Raw genomic sequence first — 20,831 nt, 5'->3', positions numbered from 1 at the left:
GTAGAAAAGTAACTTATCTTGCCTTTGATAACATATATTTGTTATATATTTTTTCGGATCTATGTGTAACGTAATACAAACCCATTTTTGTTTCTTAAAGAAAAAAATTAACCTCCAGTTGATTTCGACCGCTGATAAAAAAATCGAAATAAGAAAATTGTTTTTAGTTTTAGTATAATTAGCCGCCGAAATTACAAAACAGCTGTTTAAATGCAAAAAAAAAAAAAAAAAAAAAAAACGACCATCGGTACGCATGCGCGAACCTCAAAACCAATGGTTATGAGAGAACATCCTAATTCGCTGGGCCACAGCGCTCACTAGTTGGAAATTATTGCATTTAAAATAATTCAAGGAACAATGGTTGACGCATGCGCAGTTGTTGTAATCGTTTAGAAAGAGACGATTTTAGGTGACCCCCGCTTGATATAAAATGCAATTTCAACATGAAATAATCAACCATTTTTTCCAATTCTTACATATTATTTTTTCCGAGAGATCTCTCTTTCTAACGATATCGAGTTAGTGACTATACGCTGCATATGACAAAAAGGTTTTAGCAGACATAAAAAAAAAAAAACATGAAAACACACAGACATCTCTTTTTATAATAGAAGATTAAAAACCTTATGGTCTCGGTATTTATGAAAAAGGATTAGGGGTGGGAAAGGATGCCATAGAGGTCACAACAAAGAATACATGAAATGGACGACGTTGAAAGTGTGTAGATTCTGACTCCATATAATTAAAGACAGACGAATATTGAAGGTTGAGAACCGATTTTATTTACTCCTAACAACTTGTATTAGAAGAGGCAAAGTGTTTCTAGGATGGAATGTGATTTAACGAAGAATGGATTGTCCGATGGAGATATTTGACAGTTTGTATTACAGTGAAATGTTTGTAGAATGTTTGCAGGTATGTACGATTTAACAAGGAATGAATGTTCGTAAAACGTTTGTAGTTATGTATGAATTGACAAGGAATAAATGTTCGTAAACTGTCTGTAGGTATGTATGACAAGGAATGAATGTTCGTAAAATGTAACTTATCGTTTGGACGATGGAGATGGTTAGGGTAGGCCAGTCATCCTGCTGTCGGTGATGCGTGTCCTGGCTTCTAACTGGAAAGCAGGTGGCTTTTTCATCAGCAGCTAGCAGCCCGGCGTCTTCGTCTTCTTTTTCCTCCTCCCTCCTGGTTCCCTAAAAACCTTCGTTTTATAGTGGCAAACTGGCTCCCAGTGACTGTGATATTTGAGGTGTTTATTTTAGGCGCAGAGCTCTGCCATTGGTTGATAATTATTTTGTGGTTATCTTTTCTTTTTTTTTTCTTCCCAAGCGGAAGCGATGCGTGGAGCCATGTGCAAAAGACGATTTTTCATTTTGTCTCTCATGGTGGATGCGTTAACATCCAGTTCGCAGCTAATTCTCATCATGTTCCCACAACCTCTTGTCGTAGCCAATCATTAAAGAAGCTGCATCTGTGCAAAATATCTGCACACGATTTTCACGATAATTGCCAGTAGTTATTCAGGATGTTAAAAATGTCATTACCTTTTCTGGTTAGACTTAATTCTTTGCAAGACAGAAATCCATTTGTTATTCAATCCTTATTGACGAAACGGATGAATGCTATGAGTTGCATTTTGTTGGTAATATTAGTTGATTCGTCAACTCGCAGTAACAATTCAGAACATTGGAGTTTATTTCCACGTATATTTTTCTCAGTATTAAAAGACATTTTTTTTTAATTTCTAAAAGACGTATGTGAACGGTATCATTGGACAGAGGAATCTTGCTTATTTTCGTAGCTGCTTCAGGCCCTAACATCATGCCACCAATCATTTGGCAAACAGGCAAAAAAAAATGACTCACCCAGAGTACGAGATTTCATATTTTGTGTAATCAGTTTCGAGATTTGATAAGACCCAATTTGCGTATTTATTATTTTTTTTTTAGAATGATGTGGTGGTGTGTATGATGTATGACGAATGAGGTGGTGGTGTGTATTATGTATGAGGAATGAGGTGGTGATGTGTATTATGTATGAAGAATGAGGTGGTGATGTGTATTATGTATGAAGAATGAGGTAGTGGTATGTATTATGTATGAAGAATGAGGTGGTGGTGTGTATGTTGTATGAAGACTGAGGTAGTGGTGTGTATGTTGTATGAAGAATGAGGTGGAGGTGTGTATGTTGTATGAAGAAAGAGGTGGTGGTGTGTATGATGTATGAAGAGATAGGTGGCGGTGTGTATGTTGTATGAAGATTGAGGTAGTGGTTGTGTATGAGGTGGTGGTGTGTATGATGTATGAAGAATGAGGTGGTGGTGTGTATTATGTATGAAGAATGAGGTAGTGGTGTGTATTATGTATGAAAAATGAGGTGGCGGTATGTATTATGTATGAAAAATGAGGTGGTGGTGTGTATGATGTATGAGGAATGAGGTGGTGGTGTGTATGTTGTATGAGGAATGAGGTGGTGGTGTGTAAAATGTATGAAGAATGAGGTGTTGGTGTGTATTATGTATGAAGAATGAGGTGTTGGTGTGTATTATGTATGAAGAATGAGGTGGTGGTGTGTATTATGTATGAATAATGAGGTAGTGGTGTGTATTATGTATGAAGAATGGGGTGGTGGTGTGTATTATGTATGAAGAATGAGGTGGTGGTGTGTATAATGTATGAGGAATGAGGTGGTGGTGTGTATAATGTATGAAGAATGAGGTGGTGGTGTGTATTATGTATGAAGAATGAGGTGGTGGTGGTGTGTATGATGTATGTGAAATGAGGTGGTGGTGTGTATTATGTATGAAGAATGAGGTGGTGGTGTGTATTATGTATGAAGAATGAGGTGGTGGTGTGTATGTTGTATGAAGAATGAGGTGGTGGTGTGCATTATGTATGAGGAATGAGGTGGTGGTGTGTATAATGTATGATGAATGAGGTGGTGGTCTGTATTATGTATGAAGAATGAGGTGTTGGTGTGTATGTTGTATGAGGAATGAGGTGGTGGTGTGTATGATGTATGAGGAATGAGGTGGTGGCGTGTATGATGTATGAGGAATGAGGTGGTGGTGTGTATGATGTATGAAGAATGAGATATGGGTGTGTATGTTGTATGAAGAATGAGGTGGTGGCGTGTATGATGTATGAGGAATGAGTTGGTGGTGTGTATGTTGTATGAACAATGAGGTGGTGGCGTGTATGATGTATGAGGAATGAGGTGGTGGTGTGTATGTTGTATGAGGAATGAGGTAGTGGTGTGTATAATGTATGAAAAATGAGGTGGTGGTGTGTATTATGTATGAAGAATGGGGTGGTGGTGTGTATTATGTATGGAGAATGAGGTGGTCTTGTGTATTATGTATGAAGAATGAGGTGGTGGTGTGTATTATGTATGAGGAATGAGGTGGTGGTGTGCATGATGTATGAGGAATGAGGTGGTGGTGGTGTGTACGATGTATGAAGAATGAAGTGTTGGTGTGTAATATGTATGAAGAATGAGGTGGTGGTGTGTATGATGTATTAAGAATCATGTGGTGGTGTGTATAATATATGAAGAATGAGGTGGTGGTGGTGGTGTGTATGATGTATGCGGAATGAGGTGTTGGTTTGTATGTTGTATGAAGAATGAGGTGGTGGTGTGTATGATGTATGAGGAATGAGGTGGTGGTGGTGTGTATGATGTATGAGGAATGATGTGTTGGTGTGTATGATGTATGAAGAATGGGGTGGTGGTATGTACGATGTATAAAGAATGAGGTTGTGGTGTGTATTATGTATGAGGAATGAGGTGGTGGTGCGTATAATGTATGACGAATGAGATGGTGGTGTGTATGATGTATGAAGAATGAGGTGGTGGTGTGTATGATGTATGAGGAATGATGTGTTGGTGTGTATGTTGTATGAAGAATGAGGTGTTGGTGTGTATGATGTATGAGGAATGAGGTGGTGGTGGTGTGTATGATGTATGAAGAATGAGGTGTTGGTGTGTATTATGTATGAAGAATGAGGTGGTGGTGTGTATGATGTATGAACAATGAGGTGTTGGTGTGTATGATGTATGAGGAATGAGGTGGTGGTGTGTATTATGTATGAAGAATGAGGTGGTGGTGTGTATGATGTATGAGGAATGAGGTCATGGTGTGTATTATGTATGAGGAATAAGGTGTTTGTGCATACAATGTATGAGGAATGAGATGGTGGTGTGTATTATGTATGAGGAACGAGGTGGTGGTGTGTATTATTTATGAGGAATGAGGTGGTGGTGTGTATTATGTATGAGGAATGAGGTGGTGGTGCGTATAATGTATGAATAATGAGATGGTGGTGTGTATTATGTATGAGGAATGAGGTGATGGTGTGTATTATTTATGAGGAATGAGGTGGTGGTGTGTATGATTTATGAGGAATGAGGTGGTGGTGTGTATTATTTATGAGGAATGAGGTGGTGGTGCGTATAATGTATGAGGAATGAGATGGTGGTGTGTATTATGTATGAGGAATGAGGTGGTTGTGTGTATTGTTTATGAGACTGAGGTGGTGGTGCGTATTATGTATGAGGAATGAGATGGTGGTGTGTATTATGTATGAGGAATGAGGTGGTGGTGTGTATTATATATGAGGAAGTAGGTGGACGTGCGTATAATGAATGAGGTATCAGATGGTGGTCTGTATTATGTATGAGGAATGGGGTGGTGGTGCGTATAATGTATGAGAAATAAGGTGGTGGTGTGTATTATGCATGAGGAATGAGGTGGTGGTGTGTATTATGTATGAGGAATGAGATGGTGGCGTGTATGGTGTATGAGGAATGAGGTGGTGGTGTGTATTATGTATGAGGAATGAGGTGGTAATCTGTATGATGTATGAGGAATGAGATGGTGGCGTGTATGATGTATGAAGAATGAGGTGGTGGTGTGTATTATGTATGAGGAATGAGGTGGTGGTGTGTATTATTTTTGAGGAATGAGGTGGTGGTGCGTATAATGTATGATGAATTAGACGGTGGTGTGTATTATGTATGAGGAATGAGGTGGTGGTGTGTATTATTTATGAAGAAATGAGGTGGTGGTGTGTATTATGTATGAGGAATGAGATGGTGGTGTGTATTATGTATGAGGAATGAGGTGGTGGTGTGTATTATGTATGAGGAATTAGGTTATGGTGTGTATTATGTATGAGGAATGAGGTGGTGTTGTGTATGATGTATGAGGAATGAGGTGGTGGTGTGTATTATGTATGAAGAATGAGGTGTTGGTGTGTATGTTGTATGAGGAATGAGGTGGTGGTGTATGATGTATGAGGAATGAGGTGGTGGCGTGTATGATGTACGAGGAATGAGGTGGTGGTGTGTATTATGTATGAAGAATGAGGTATGGGTGTGTATGTTGTATGAAGAATGAGGTGGTGGCGTGTATAATGTATGAGGAATGAGGTGGTGGCGTGTGTGATGTATGAGGAATGAGGTGGTCTTGTGTATTATGTATGAGGAATGAGGTGGTGGTGTGTATGATGTATGAGGAATGAGGTGGTGGTGTGTATGATTTATGAGGAATGAAGTGTTGGTGTGTATTATGTATGAGGAATGAGGTGGTGGTGGTGTGTATGATGTATGCAGAATGAGGTGTTGATGTATATTATGTATGAAGAATGAGGTGGTGGTGTGTATGATGTATTAAGAATAAGGTGGTTGTGTGTATAATGTATGAAGAATGAGGTGGTGGTGGTGTGTATGACGTATGAGGAATGAGGTGTTGGTGCGTATGTTGTATGAGGAATGAGGTGGTGGTGTGTATTATGTATGAAGAATGAGGTGGTGGTGGTGTGTATGATGTATGAAGAATGGGGTGGTGGTATGTATGATGTATGAAGAATGAGGTGGTGGTGTGTATTATTTATGAGGAATGAGATCGTCGCTTGTATGATGTATGAGGAATGGGGTGGTTGTGTGTATGATGTATGAGGAATGAGGAGGTGGTGTGTATTATGTATGAGGAACGAGGTGGTGGTGTGTATGATGTATGAGGAATGGGGTGGTGGTGTGTATGATGTATGAGGAATGAGGTGGTGGTGGGTATGATGTATGAGGAATGAGGTGGATGTGTGTGTGATGTATGAGGAATGAGGTGGGGTGTGTATTATGTATGAGAGATGATGCGTTGGTGTGTATGTTGTATGAAGAATGAGGTGTTGGTGTGTACGATGTATGAGGAATGAGGTGGTGGTGGTGTGTATTAGTTATGAAGAATGAGGTGTTGGTGCGTATTATGTATGAAGAATGAGTTGGTGGTGTGTATGATGTATGAAGAATGAGGTGTTGGTGTTTATGATGTATGAGGAATGAGGTGGTGGTGTGTATTATGTATGAAGAATGAGGTGGTGGTGGTGTGTATGATGTATGAGGAATGAGGTGGTGGTGGTGGTGATGGTGTATATGATGTATGAGGAATGAGGTGTTTGTGTGTATTATGTATGAGGAATGAGGTGTTGGTGTGTATGTTGTATGAAGAATGAGGTGTTGGTGGATATGATGTATGAGGAAGGAGGTGGTGGTGGTGTGTATGATGTATGAAGAATGAGGTGTTGGTGTGTATGATGTATGAAGAAGAAGGTGGTGGTGTGTATGATGTATTAGTAATGAGGTGGTGGTGTGTATGATGTATGACGAATGAGGTGTTGGTGTGTATGATGTATGAAGAATTAGGTGGTGGTGTGTATTATGTATGAGGAATGAGGTGGTGGTGTGTATTATTTATGAGGAATGAGGTGGTGGTGCATATAATTTATGAGGAATGAGATGGTGGTGTGTATTATGTATGAGGAATGAGGTGGTGGTGTGTATTATGTATGAGGAATGAGGTGGTGGTGTGTATTATGTATGAAGAATGAGGTGGTGGTGTGTATTATGTATAAGGAATGAGATGGTGGTGTGTATTATGTATGAGGAATGAGATGGTGGCTTGTATGATGTATGAGGAATGAGGTGGTGGTGTGTATTATGTATGAGGAATGAGGTGGTGGTGTGTATGATGTATGAGGAATGAGGTGGTGGTGTGTATTATGTTTGAGGAATGAGGTGGTGGTGTGTATTATGTATGATGAATGAGGTGGTGGTGTGTATGATGTATGAGGAATGAGGTGGTGGCGTGTATGATGTATGAGGAATGAGGTGGTGGCGTGTATGATGTATGAGGAATGAGGTGGTTGTGTGTATTATGTATGAGGATTGAGGTGGTGGTGTGTATGATGTGTGAGGAATAAGGTGGGGGTGGGTATGATGTATGACATCGAATCTGATAATCAAACCCGGCGCAACATTTACCGTTTGCATAGTATGAGACCCTGGACATTTGGACTGTTTTGTGCCATTTCACCGCTTTCAGTAGTGTTTTTCTTGATACGTTCTGTTGTTTACCTTAGCAGCTCGACACTAGTTATTTATCGAACCTTATATAAACTTTAAATTCCATTAAAACACACAGAACTTATTTAGGTAGGTAAAAGAGTAACTTATATTGCTTTTGGTACCATTCATTTGTTATTATTTAATGGGTTTTTTTTTTTGTAAATTTTCAGATTAAGTCCACCTTTATAATTTTCTTTTTAATGACTTTTATAGGTTTTCCGAATACCAAAAATCGCATTAAAATTTTGCAGAAATAAGTACTTATCGAGATATAAAAAGTTGAATTATGCATTGTATTCTTTGGTGGCCATCTTTTTTACGTGCATGCGCGCGCCATAAACAAATCTACTCATCTATGACTGACACTGCACGCGCGTAAAAAAAGATGGCCGCCAAAGAAGACAATGCATAATACAACTGTTTATATCTCGATAACTAATTATTTCGGCAAAATTCCAATCCGATTTTCGTACTCAGCATAGTCGAAAACCTGTGTAAGGTGTCATTTAAAAGAAAATTTTAAAGGTGGACCTAATCTTAAAAAATACCCTTTTTTTTGTTAAATCTCCCAAAATAGTTTTTTTGGTTTTGTCGTTATCTACATTATCTACTTCTGGTTGTTTTTTGGGACATCCGACCAGAATAAATAGACTAAATTCAATTACGTCAGCAGGTTACATGACTTTAGTTTTTAGGCCTTCTTAATATATTACGAAGGCCACGCTAAAACTCCCACCGTAAGTTGACTGGCGTCTCAATCAGAAAAACTCCTGAACTCAACCACCTGCTATACATTTCCCCCACACCCGACCGCTAACCTCATCCAGATAATGGAATGACTCACTTCTGATTAACCTATAACATGACTGCCAAGCAACAACCACTTGTTGTCAAAGAGAGATTGCATTTACAACCTCTCATACCTGCCAATATTCTATATCTCCAAAAAGCCGCTATTCGCCTATTGCCACATCTGGGCTGGTGGAAGGTGGTGATGGGTTAGTGGTTAATGACACGGATCGATAACCTGGATGTCTTACATTCGAATCCAGTTCGTTCCACAAAAAATAATTTCTCTTAGGATGTTGGTAACTTGAAAGAACTCTTACAAAAATATCGGAGAAACCAATACCGACAATAGAATCTTCGATGATGATGATCTAGACTGGTGCATCAAACACTAGCTCTTCTCTCTCTCTCTCTCTCTCTCTCTCTCTCTCTCTCTCTCTCTCTCTCTCTCTCTTGGATAATGTACAAAAAGAATATCTAACTCAATAGGTCTCATGCTGTCTATCAAGCTCCAATCCCTGTCCCATCACTTCAGTGTTGCGTCTCTATGCTTGTTTTGCAAGTACTTCAATGGAACGTGTTCCGACAGACTTGCTGCTCTTGTATCCCCGCAATATAAATACCTTGATCAACCCAACAATCAGAAAACTCCCACCCCTTCATTGTGAGGGTTCTCAGTTGCATATCTAGTAAGTGGGATGTAGCAATATCATAGAACTATTTTCATATGCGCAATAACTTTAACTCCTTGATGTAGGAATGAGGTAAAAACCGGTCTTGGACGCTTGGAAATGGGTTAAACAACATGCGCGTCTCCTCTTATCTATATATTTTTCTATTCTATATTAATAAAACAGAAACGATTTTTCCTCAATAACTTTCAACATTGTAGGATAATAAGTAAACACTTCCTATGCACAACTTTTACGCTCACCATTCACAGTTACTACTAAAGCGTGTTTCACAATACATACATTTTATTCCTTTTTAATAATATTTTTTTCCTAGTGAACGTACTCAAATACGTAATCTCACTAAGAGAGTAGTAAAGGTTTTATTCTCTTTCGTAACCCAAAATCACCGCTTACTTTTATCCCTAGGTTAACTTCTTCATGTGTAGCCGGTTTATTGTTTGTCTTTCTACATATTAATATTTACTACGCAATACATTACGGTTACAGATTCAAACGTTCCCTTTAATGTTATTATTTTAACACGATCAGCTTTTTTGTTCAATATAATTGTTTCTATTTACTTGCCTCTTCGCACGAGTATATTTACATACACGGTCGGTTCATAACGTGAGAAATATATAGCTCCCCAAAAAGGGAAGAACTCTGGGTTGGAACAAAAATTAAAAGAAACAAGTGAAGTATGCATGGAGCCCCCGTGAGTGCATAGTGAACGAGGCATAAAAAATGACTAAGTTCAGCATTTGCCCCCCACTACCATTTAGCCTCAAAAGTTCCCAGGGGACGTCAAATCCTGGTGAAAATGAACAAACGGTGCAGTTTTAGGCCTTAACATATGTAAATTTGAGTTCTGCACCATTCAAAAAAAAAAAAAAAATGACTAAGCCCATCATCTAGCATTTAGCCCCAAAAAGACCCCCAAGGCCTTAACATATTTAAATTTGAGTTCAGCATCATACAAAACTGGTAAATACACATAGACAGAAAATTTTAGACAAATATGGTAAAATAGTCCCAAAATTTAGTGTTTTTATTTGCCCTAAAAGAACCCTTGGAGCACATCCAAGAGTTATCGTGAAGTATAGACAAACAAAATTATATAGAAATCAGTTAGTTACAACTTTTCAGACATTTTTATAAAAATCAAAGCCATCAATTTTTTAATAAGCACAAAAGTGTCAATTTTAACCATTTTTACCCGAAAGGCAACCTTAGGGGGATAACTGGAGTTTTCCCGGAAAATCTGTTCTGTTACTTTTTTTTTTACTCATATCATGTTTAATGTTTGTGCAAAATTCCAAAAAATTCCAAGGCGTAGTGATTGAGGAAAGTGCGGATAGATGAACGGACGTACGGACGAACAGGCAAGGGTGAATTTAAAGGTACACCCTCCTTTTGTCGGGGAACCAGTAAATTAATTTTAAGTACATATTCATGAAAAAAGATTACTTAATATTTTTTTAGTTAGCAATTTTATTAATTCCCCCGGGCAGCGCCGGGAAACGGGACCTGTTAGTGTTAAATTAACTCTTAATCGTATAACGCTGTTTCTGTTCCAATTTACCACGCCTCGATAAAACAACATTATTACAGAGGCCAGAAGGATTTCTACTCTCATCGCTTCTTTTCCTGAACCACTTACATGAAATGATGAAAAACATCTCGTCATGTTGGGTATTTTAAAAATGGCCGATTTAAATGACTGCTGCCAAATGTACAACGTAGTCGCGGGCCCCGTCATTTAAATAGTGTGGATATTGACGTCTCACGAGCCGAGTTAATATCACGTTGGCATTTAAGCCGAAAGCGTGATGTCACGGAATGAGATTCATATATGGGCATCAAGATCAAAGGGAAAGAGAAGAGGAAGTAAAAAGAAAGGGGGAAACGTGTGGTGAGTTGGAGTGTACGGTTGACGAGCATGCGAGTATCTTCCATTATTCTTCCATCTTCAAAAGGGAGCCGCTGATCGTCCGGTCTTAGGAGAAAATTATCTACAGCACAACTTGGCCTTTTGGTCAAGATCAAAGTGTAGTATCTGTTCCGGCAGATGCTGCAAGCTATGACTAGCAAAGACCAGCTATGACTAGCAAAGACCAGATGTGGGGGCAACCCCACATGCCTGACCTTTAACCAGCTCCCATTTCCCACCTCTTGAGAGCTGGTCCCCTTTTTCCATCCCCCCTCCCTTCACTCCTCACATTAAAAATCGGCCTTGTGCCTAATTTGCTCGGTGGGGGAGCAAATAAATACCATCTGTTCCGGCAGATGCTGCAAGCTATGACTAGCTATGACTAGCAAAGACCAGATGTGGGGGCAACCCCACATGCCTGACCATTAACCAGCTCCCATTTCCCACCTCTCGGGAGCTGGTCCCCTTTTTCCCTTCCCCCTCCCTTCACTCCTCACATTAAAAATCGGCCTTGTGCCTAATTTGCTCGGTGGGGGAGCAAATAAACACCATCTGTTCCGTCAGATGCTGCAAAGCTATGACTAGCAATGACCAGCTATGACTAGCAAAGACCATATGTGGGGGTAACCCCACATATCTGACCTTGGTCACTGAAGGGGCAACCCTTCATACCAACAGTTTCTAATCCAGCTCCCACTTCCCTCCTCTCGGGAACTGGATCCCCCTCCCCCCTCCCCCTATCTCCACATTAAAAACGGCCTCCTGCCTAATTTGCTCAGTGGGGAAGCAAATAAATGAACAAAGTGTAGTATCTGTTCTTCAGATGCTGCACTTCTTGTTCTCTATCACTGGAGGAGAAATCCTTCACGACTGAGACAATTTTTTATTTTTGTACCTTTTCTCCACGTTAAAAAACGACCCTGGTGTCTAACTCTGTCCCGTGGGGAGGCATAGTAAATAGGTACAACACAACAACGGACTGTATCTTCAAACAAAAGAAATAGTATCAGATCCAGGACAGAGAAAGAAAGAACGAACATGTTACGTGGTGTTTAATACGTGTCGGTGACTTATGTGTGAAGCTGGACGAAGTAAATAACTTCTTTTTTTTTTCACATGAAAAAAGTGTCAAAGTCTTATTTGCACATCTCTAAACACGTTTGGGTCCATTTTAAGAATTGATAACATTGTTACATTTTAAAATTTTGACAGCGTTACATTTTTAAATTAATACCAACGTTAATTTTTTTAAGTAATTAAAACGTTACATTTAAAATTAATTACAACGTTACGTTTTAAAATTAATAATAACGTTGCATTTTAAAATTAATGACAACGTTACATTTAAAATTAATGAACACGTTACGTCTTAAAATTAATGACAACGTTAAATTTTTACATTAATGACAAACGTTACATTTTTAAATTAATTTTTAAATTAATACCAACGTTAATTTTAAATTAATTTTTAAATTAATACCAACGTTAATTTTTTTTTAAGTAATTAAAAAGTTACATTTAAAATTAATTACAACGTTACGTTTTAAAATTAATAATAACGTTGCATTTTAAAATTAATGACAACGTTACATTTAAAATTAATGAACACGTTACGTTTTAAAATTAATGACAACGTTAAATTTTTACATTAATGACAAACGTTACATTTTTAAATTAATAACAACGTTACATTTTACAATTAATAACATTGTTAGATTTGAAATTTAATGACAACGTTACATTTTAAAATTAATAAAACGTTACATTTTTTAAATTAATAACAACGTTACATTTTTAAATTAATGACAACGTGACATTTTACAATTAATAACATTGTTAGATTTGAAATTTAATGACAACGTTATATTTAAAAATCAATGAAAACGTTACGTTTTAGAATTAATAACACGTTACATTTGGAAATTAATTAAAACGTTACGTTTGAAAATTAATAACACGTTACTTTTTAAAATTAATGAAAACGTTACGCTTTAAAATTAATAACAACGTTACATTTAAAATTAATGAACACGTTACGTCTTAAAATTAATGACAACGTTAAATTTTTACATTAATGACAAACGTTACATTTTTAAATTAATAACAACGTTACATTTTACAATTAATATCATTGTTAGATTTGAAATTTAATGACAACGTTACATTTTAAAATTAATAAAACGTTACATTTTTTAAATTAATAACAACATTACATTTTTAAATTAATGACAACGTGACATTTTACAATTAATAACATTGTTAGATTTGAAATTTAATGACAACGTTATATTTAAAAATCAATGAAAACGTTACGTTTTAGAATTAATAACACGTTACATTTGGAAATTAATTAAAACATTACGTTTGAAAATTAATAACACGTTACTTTTTAAAATTAATGAAAACGTTACGCTTTAAAATTAATAACACGATACATTTGAAAATTAATGAAAACGTTACGTTTTAAAATTAATAACAACGTTACAAATGGAAGTAAAGTAAGTAATGTACGCATGTTTCCGTGACGTCAGACTTGTGTTAACTATATGAACTATGGAAAAGCAGAACCGACTTAATGATCTTTTAAAACTTTTGTTTATCGTCTTCAAACTGCAATTAATAATTAATTTTTGTTATAATTTTGTTAGGTTTTAAGATTTACACAGTTTAATGATTAATAATATTAGAAACATTTGTATATTAAATATGAAATACGGTTTTACTAAATGTTCATTTGGTTAACTACCGGCTTCCATACTTTTGTTCAGTAAAAAGAGACAAACAAAATATGAGGGAGGCCTACAAAATGCTTAATATTTGTGCTAGATAGAGAATTGCATCAGCAGTGGGATATCTACGGGAGCGGTAGAAGCATCCTACCATTTTTCTAGTTTTATATGGCCTTGATTGTATCATATGGACTAAACAACTAGCCAAGGTGTTTCAATATCACGTAGTGCGTTTCATTAAGGGACATCGCCTGATTAAAAATATATATTCACCCTCCATCAAACTACCCTCTCTATTTGATAAAATCAAAAGTAAAACCCTTAAACAGTTGGCCTGTCAAAGTTATGCTTTGAGGGTATGTTAGAAGGCAAACGAGTCAGAGGAAAGCCAAGGAGAAGGTGAAGAGAAAATGTTTCAGATTGGACATCTCTCAATAGTTGGGCGTCCATCAACCAACTTGCCTGGGATCGGAAGGAATGGCGGAATATAAGTCACGTGGGTTCGCAATCCGCACCAAGCGGAAAATGCGACTCGTGATGAAGGAAAGTAAAATTACTCCTTAGCAACGCCGAGTAGGGAGAGCTAGTTTGTTTATTTATTTATAAAATTCTGAAATAAATGAATTCCAATTCAATTTTGTGAGTAAATCGGTTTTTCGCGTCGTGTCACCATTGGGCTTTCATAGTTGGGTAGAAAGATTTCTTGTGTATTATTTAAAAACGCTGTTGGGTGGGAAACAGAGAATCCCCTACACACCTACGCACACGCATGGATCCCTTTCTTTCTTTCTTTCTTTCTTTCTCTGTTCATCGCCTCCACTCACCCCGACAATCATTTTGTCTTTCTTTACGGCTTCCGGCTTCAGCTCTTCTTCACATTAAAGTTTCTAACAAAAGGGTTGATTAAATGGGGTTTTTAACTCTATCATACACTTATCTCTGCAGGCGAGGAAAGAGGGAGGCGGGTGAATAGTAGTTAACTGCTGCTGATTTGATTACCACTACTACTACTACTACTACTACTACTGCTGCTGCTGCTGCTGCTGTTGTTGTTGTGGCTGATGCTGATGCTGTTGCTACTGCTGTTTATTTTTTTACTAACAGGGGTGGGTGTCCGATCTTGCTCGGTCGTAATATAGTTTAATTCATGCAGATTTAGTAGTTATTACTTCAGAGCCAATTCTCTGTTGAATATTATATTGTACCTAATACATAGCACTGATTTCAAAAGATTAAAAAATAAATAAAAATGACTTGGGTACCATCAGCTAGAATAAAAAAAAACAAAAACATCTAATGCTCCACCTGCGTTCCTTACAATTTGACGTATGGAAAGATAGATAATAAAGATTTAAAATTAAACCACTTCAGAAGGATTATGTAAGGGAGATAATTCCCATTTACTAAAAAAAAAAAAAAAAAAAAAGATGCATTGCCGAAACAATTAATTAACGTACACAAAACCAAAAATAAATCATCTGTAACATGGAGTTTCTTTTGCAGCCAGAGAAGCAGGAAGCAGGGAGGGAATTACAAAGTCTAGCAGTTCGAGGAAATAAACTATTAGAGTAGAAGACTTTTCAGCCTTTAGGGGTGTCAAAAGTGAAGGGGTGTAATTTTGCTGCTTGCTGAGTTGGTCAAGAGTGTGTATGTCGAGGGGGCACAAGTACTATGAGTTCATCAGAGCACATTCCATTAAAGTACTTGTAAAATAGGCACAGGGATGCAACATTGTTTTGATCGGATTGAGATTCGAGCTTGGTCGAAACTGCAGGACCTATTAGATTTCAAACTTGTTTTGAACCCTGTCTAAGAGAGAGAAACCAGTGATAGATGCATTAACCCAGATGTGGCAGCAATACTCCATGCATGGGCAAATGGTGGCTTTGTAGAGTACAGGATACTTTCAGGTGTGAGTAATTTTCTAGCATAGTAGAGAGAGCCCACTTTCTCTGCAGCAGCCTTGGTAATGTCCTCAATGTATTTGTTTCAATTTCCTCAAATCCCGTGGTTGCTAACTGGTAACCCATTCATGACATTCACATTTTTATTTACCTTTTTCAACAGGCAATTTAATAACATTTAGATTAATTGGTAGCACTGTTCTTTACACTTTTCAAAAGCGTCACTATCATCAAAATACATTACCTGAAGCCAGAAACGACACTGCAGTTACTATTGAAATAGTTCATGTTAAATAAGCATGAATTGCCAGGGCAAACTAATTATAGAAAAATGTTAAATAAGCATGAATTGCCAGGGCAAATTAATTAAAGAAAAATGTTAAATAAGCATGAATTGCCAGGGCAAACTAATTATAGAAAAATGTTAAATAAGCATGAATTGCCAGGGCAAACTAATTATAGAAAAATGTTAAATAAGCATGAATTGCCAGGGCAAACTAATTATAGAAAAATGTAAGGGCGTTGTGAAAGTAGATATGACTTATTTTGATATCATCTTGGAGGTCCTCACGCATTACCCAGAACACCTGAGCTATGGGCAGGAAGTCGTTCCTTAATTAGGGGAAACCGTTTCAGATTATGTTTGCTAAGGTCCGGTTTTCTTTCCTCTCCCATATCATAACATTCAGCTTAGGATCACTTCAGTACATCAATGAGGTCACAGCTTGCATCGTAGAGTCGATGGTCTGAGTAGAGTTCTAATGTAAGATGCCTGTAGAATATCGGGATGCACAGTTAGAATGATGCTTTATCTTGAACTTCTACATCAGCATCCTTTCTTAAAAATTAAACAGGCGGAGGGTTTTTTAATATTTTTTAATGTAGAGTCTGATAATATTTTTACCAATGGTAAATGATCGACCGTCACCAATAAATCTGGGCACCCAAGTATACACATTCGGCATAACTCTAATCTGTAGACAATTGGTAAAGGCTTCACCTTCCACTGGTGTATATCGAGATTTTACCTTACTGGTGAAATGGGAACCAGTCAGAATAATCTTCCAATGACTCTCCTCGCACCCCATGTTCAGCTCGTTAGAACATCTGCATGTTTTTGAAATAAAAAATAGGAAATCCGTGTTTTGCTGTAGTCAGTTGCCAATCTAGTCGCTTTGTTCATTTTAAACGTTCGAACGCCCTTTCCAATTTTCTCCACTATTATCCTCTTTGATTCCTGAAACAGGCATTCCAGTGTATCATTCCAATAGAATTTCTATTCTTCGTTTTCAACAATTCCCGGAAGAGTGCCATCATCTTTGTTTGGGAAAAAGCATATAATATCTGATTCACAAATCCAAATCATGGCCTGATGCTGGTAATACCTGTAGGTGTAGGAAAATTGGAGAATAGCTTCTGTCATCCTCTTCATGGACTTAATACCACTATTAGTGACTAGGAATTCCACAAACTCCACTTCTGCCCAGGTAGAACACATACGGCACAATCACGTTGACACACCGGTTCTCACCAGATCACCGAAGTTAAGCAACATTGAGCCTGGCCAGTACCAGATGGGTGACCATTTGGGAAGGCGAGGCGCTGTATGTACCTTCTGGGAAGGTTGTGCGTGGGACCAGCACCCTCACCCTGTAAAAAAAAAACACCTTGCTACAAATGCATCTACAAAGTTGTAGATGGCCTATGCCCCTCCAGGGGCTCAAAAGGCTATGGATGGGATGGATGGAGGTTGAACACACTGCCTTTCTCCGTGCAGTGATTGATGTAGTCAATTGTATGCCAGAATGAGGATTCTATAGAGTAATCCCGTAGGAGGCTGTCGTCTATGCAACAGGTTTTTAAGGCCATATCTACCATGATGCCATCAAACTGAAGAGTATATCCATTACCTGACCCATGGAACCCTTGAGAAGCCCAGAAGTATCTGTACCGACCCCACTCGGTGAGGAATGTGGTAGCATCCTGCGCTGCTGGGGACAGAGGTATGCTGTGGTATCCAGTCCACACATTGAGGACCATCTTTCGCATGTTTGCAGGTATCATGGACACTTGGTCAAACAGGAACAATGTATACTGTGTCTCACTCATGGTAGCATTGTTCAGCTTCTTTAAGTCTACAATTCGCCTCGGGGAACCATCTTTCTTCAGTGCCACAACCATCTTTGAACACCATATAGTGGAGGTGCCTACTGGTACTGGCTCTATTATTCCTAGAGCGACGTCTCTGTCAAGCTCTTCTTTGACTCTCTTTCAGTGGTGGAAGATAGGTATCGGCAAGTGTATAGCTGTCAGTAAATTTGATATCTAGTGGTTTACCCTCCATCATCTGCAGTAGTTGATGAGGGCATGTGTTAAACGCACTAGATTTAAAGTCGTCTAGCAGACATTGCTGAAGTCTGTGTCTGTTATCTTGTAAAGGCTTCAAAGGTACAGTTTCTGGCTTTGTCAGAGTCTGTGTTCTTCACGGGTACCCGCAAGGGGCTGTTTCCTTTATCCTCGCAGAACTGCTCTGTGACAATGATGTCAGAAGGTAAAAGGCCCGAATCTTTTAACGTAGTTTGTGAATAAGTAGAAACCGTACCTGTTGTCTGATACATATACTGCTTTTCGTGTCTCTTTGACTCCACCCTTATGCATAAAAATAGGACTCCCTTGACATGTAGCCGATTATTGGTTATGCCTCTTACCTATTGGATGGTTGATATCAAGTACTCATCTAGATACCTGAGGACTCTCTGAAACTTAGGGCCACCTGAGCAAATCTGGGCCCATGTATCTGCAAATACTTGGATTGAGTGGGTGAGTGCACTTACAGGTTTCCTTGGCACTCATCCGAAGGTTACATGAATCTTGGGCATCATGGTTTTTTTCTATTCTACGGAGGGAGATAGTTCCTGGGTGGTCCTCTGAAATCGTTTTCCATCCCAGTCGAGGTGAGGTACATTTATTGGTTGTGCACTGCTGCTCTTGCAACTGTATCAATTTTTCGGAGATCCGTTGACAAACATAAATGACTCGTCACCTTTTTTTGCCTCCCATGATTTTCCGGCACACTTTCCTCACGTGTCCAATTATTCCACAGGACTCACATTTTAATTTGACTGCTGGACAAACCTTCCAGCTCATTGAGCCCCTTCAGCTGTGAAGTCCTTCCACATCCTCTGCAAGAGTCAACATGTTGCGGGGCCAAGTGGGTTTTGGTCTTCTGTATCAGCCATTTCTGGTTTAATTTTTGCATTTAATATGATGCTAGCGATGACACGGCATTGTGGAGGTGGGGGTGTTGATTCATCTGATGCTTCTGCTTTTGCCAATATCTTACTTTGGTATTCCAAATTTGCTAGTCTAGCGACTAACTGTCCAAAAACCATGTCCTCTGAGAAGTCTACTTCTTGGCCACATGCTTTGTTACCGGGGTTGCGGAGTCGGAGTCGGAAGGAGTCGGAGGTTTTAGCTGGAGCCGGAGTCGTAGTTGGATTTCTAAGAGTACAAGGAGTCGGAGTCGGAGTCGGAATTTTTTTATCTGATTCCTTAAGTCCAATGAATTTATTTTTTTACATGGTTTTCCTGTTTGGTTTTACCATTTTTTTTATTACATTTTCTAACCAAGCAAGGCACATTGCCACTTTGATGTAGGGGGCTACTATCAGGGACATAAGCTACAGGAGTACTCTGTGGAGAGTTGGGCAGCAAGATGTCTGTTTACATTACACTTGAATTTCTGCATGTCAGTACAGTTGGGGAAGCAGAAAACCGGAAGAGAATTCCAAAGTCTAGCAGTTCTAAGGTAGAAGCTATCAGAGTAGAAGGCTTTCTTACATCTGGGGATCTCTACTGTGTAGAGGTGGGATTTCGCTGCTTGTCGGGTTTTCATTGAGGGGGTACAAGAGCTTGTAGTTCATCAGCATCCACCATTAACACAGCGTAAGTAACTTTCTAGCATGGTAGAGAGAGCCTACCTTCTTCACAGCAGCCTTAGCAATGATCTCAATGTATTTATTCCAACTCATGTTCCCTGTGAACGTTAAGCCAAGGAGTTTGAACGAAGTACTTTAAGGTAATGTACCTTTAGCCATAACTATTGGCGGTTGGTAAGGTTTCCTGTAATTATTAAATGAAATGAACTTTGTCTTGGAAGCTTAGAACCTTATCAGCCATTTCTGACCCCATTCCACTACATAATGAAGGTCTTCCTCTAAGGTTTCCACCATTGCCTTAGATATTAATTTTCCCCACATGCCTGCTATAAAGTGTGATGTCATCAGCAAATATACCCATGTCAGAGACAATTTTATCAGGTAAGGATCGATCCCTGAGGTACACCTGCATTTATATCATATTGTTTGGATATACGCCCATTGAGGACAACCGGAATTCTTCTCTCATTTAAGGACGATTTAATTAATTTAAGCATTCGTTTGGTAATACCATAGATTTTATTTTCATGAGAAGACAATCGTGCCATACCCTGTCAAAAGCCTTAGATATATATATAGGGCTACTGCCCTCCCTCCCCTGCCTTATCCAGTGCTTGGTGTATACGTTCAGAGATTACAGTTATAATACCTGCAGTAGAACAAGCTTGCCTAAATCCATATTGATGGTCAAATAGAAGTTTAGCAGCTGTAAGGTGGTGGACTAGAGCTTGATTAATTAAAGACTCAAATATTTTGGCGAAAAGCAGGAGGAGGTTAATTGGGTAATAATTTAATGGGTCAGTTCGTTCGCCAGAGATTTTGTATATTGGTACCACAGAAGCAGTATTGCAGCTGTCAGGAAAGCAAGATTCGTTAAGACATTTGTTAAAGAGTTTAGAGAGAACTGGAGCAACCTCAGCGGAGCATTTTCTTCATAGTACAGCCAGGATGAGATCAGGTCCACATGCTTTTGAGGTTTCTAGGTTTTTTATATTATGTACTTGAGAAGGGGTGATTTTCAGATCAACTAGTGTGGTTTCTGTCCACAGAGGAAAATCAGGGAGGGAATGGTTTGCTTGGTCCAAGATAGAGTTTGAGGGAAAATAATGAATGTTAGCTTTCTCAGTTGCAGTGCAAACAACCTCATGATTGTTGGATAGTGGGAGAATTATTTGATTGCCCATTATTTACTACAATCTTATAGATTTTCCAGAAATCAGGAGTTCCTAATTTCTGCGCTTCAATGCATTTCCTGGTGGTTTCGGTATATTCACTCTTAGCTGTTGCTGCATTTTTCTTACAATTACTTCTAGCTTCTATATACTTTGTCTGTTTGTACAGGACTTATGCTGGATAAATCTATGATATACATGTTGCCTCTGAGCAATGGCAGCTGTGCAAGTAGAAGTAAACCATTGGGAGGGTGGGGGTTGTTATAGAACTTCCGTGTAGGAACATAT

General features: G+C 38.5%; 1 pseudogene; it reads left to right on the top strand.

The window, feature by feature from the left end:
- Positions 1-16,927: 16,927 nt before the first annotated feature.
- LOC145297431 (5S ribosomal RNA) lies at positions 16,928-17,044 on the top strand (annotated as a pseudogene).
- Positions 17,045-20,831: the final 3,787 nt, after the last annotated feature.

The sequence above is a fragment of the Euprymna scolopes genome, chromosome 17 (genome assembly GCF_053919585.1).
Source record: "Euprymna scolopes isolate OS-2025 chromosome 17, ASM5391958v1, whole genome shotgun sequence".
NCBI classification, from domain to species: domain Eukaryota; kingdom Metazoa; phylum Mollusca; class Cephalopoda; order Sepiida; family Sepiolidae; genus Euprymna; species Euprymna scolopes.
The sequence above is the reverse complement of the archived record's forward strand: the minus strand, read 5'-3'. Positions and strand labels throughout refer to the sequence as shown.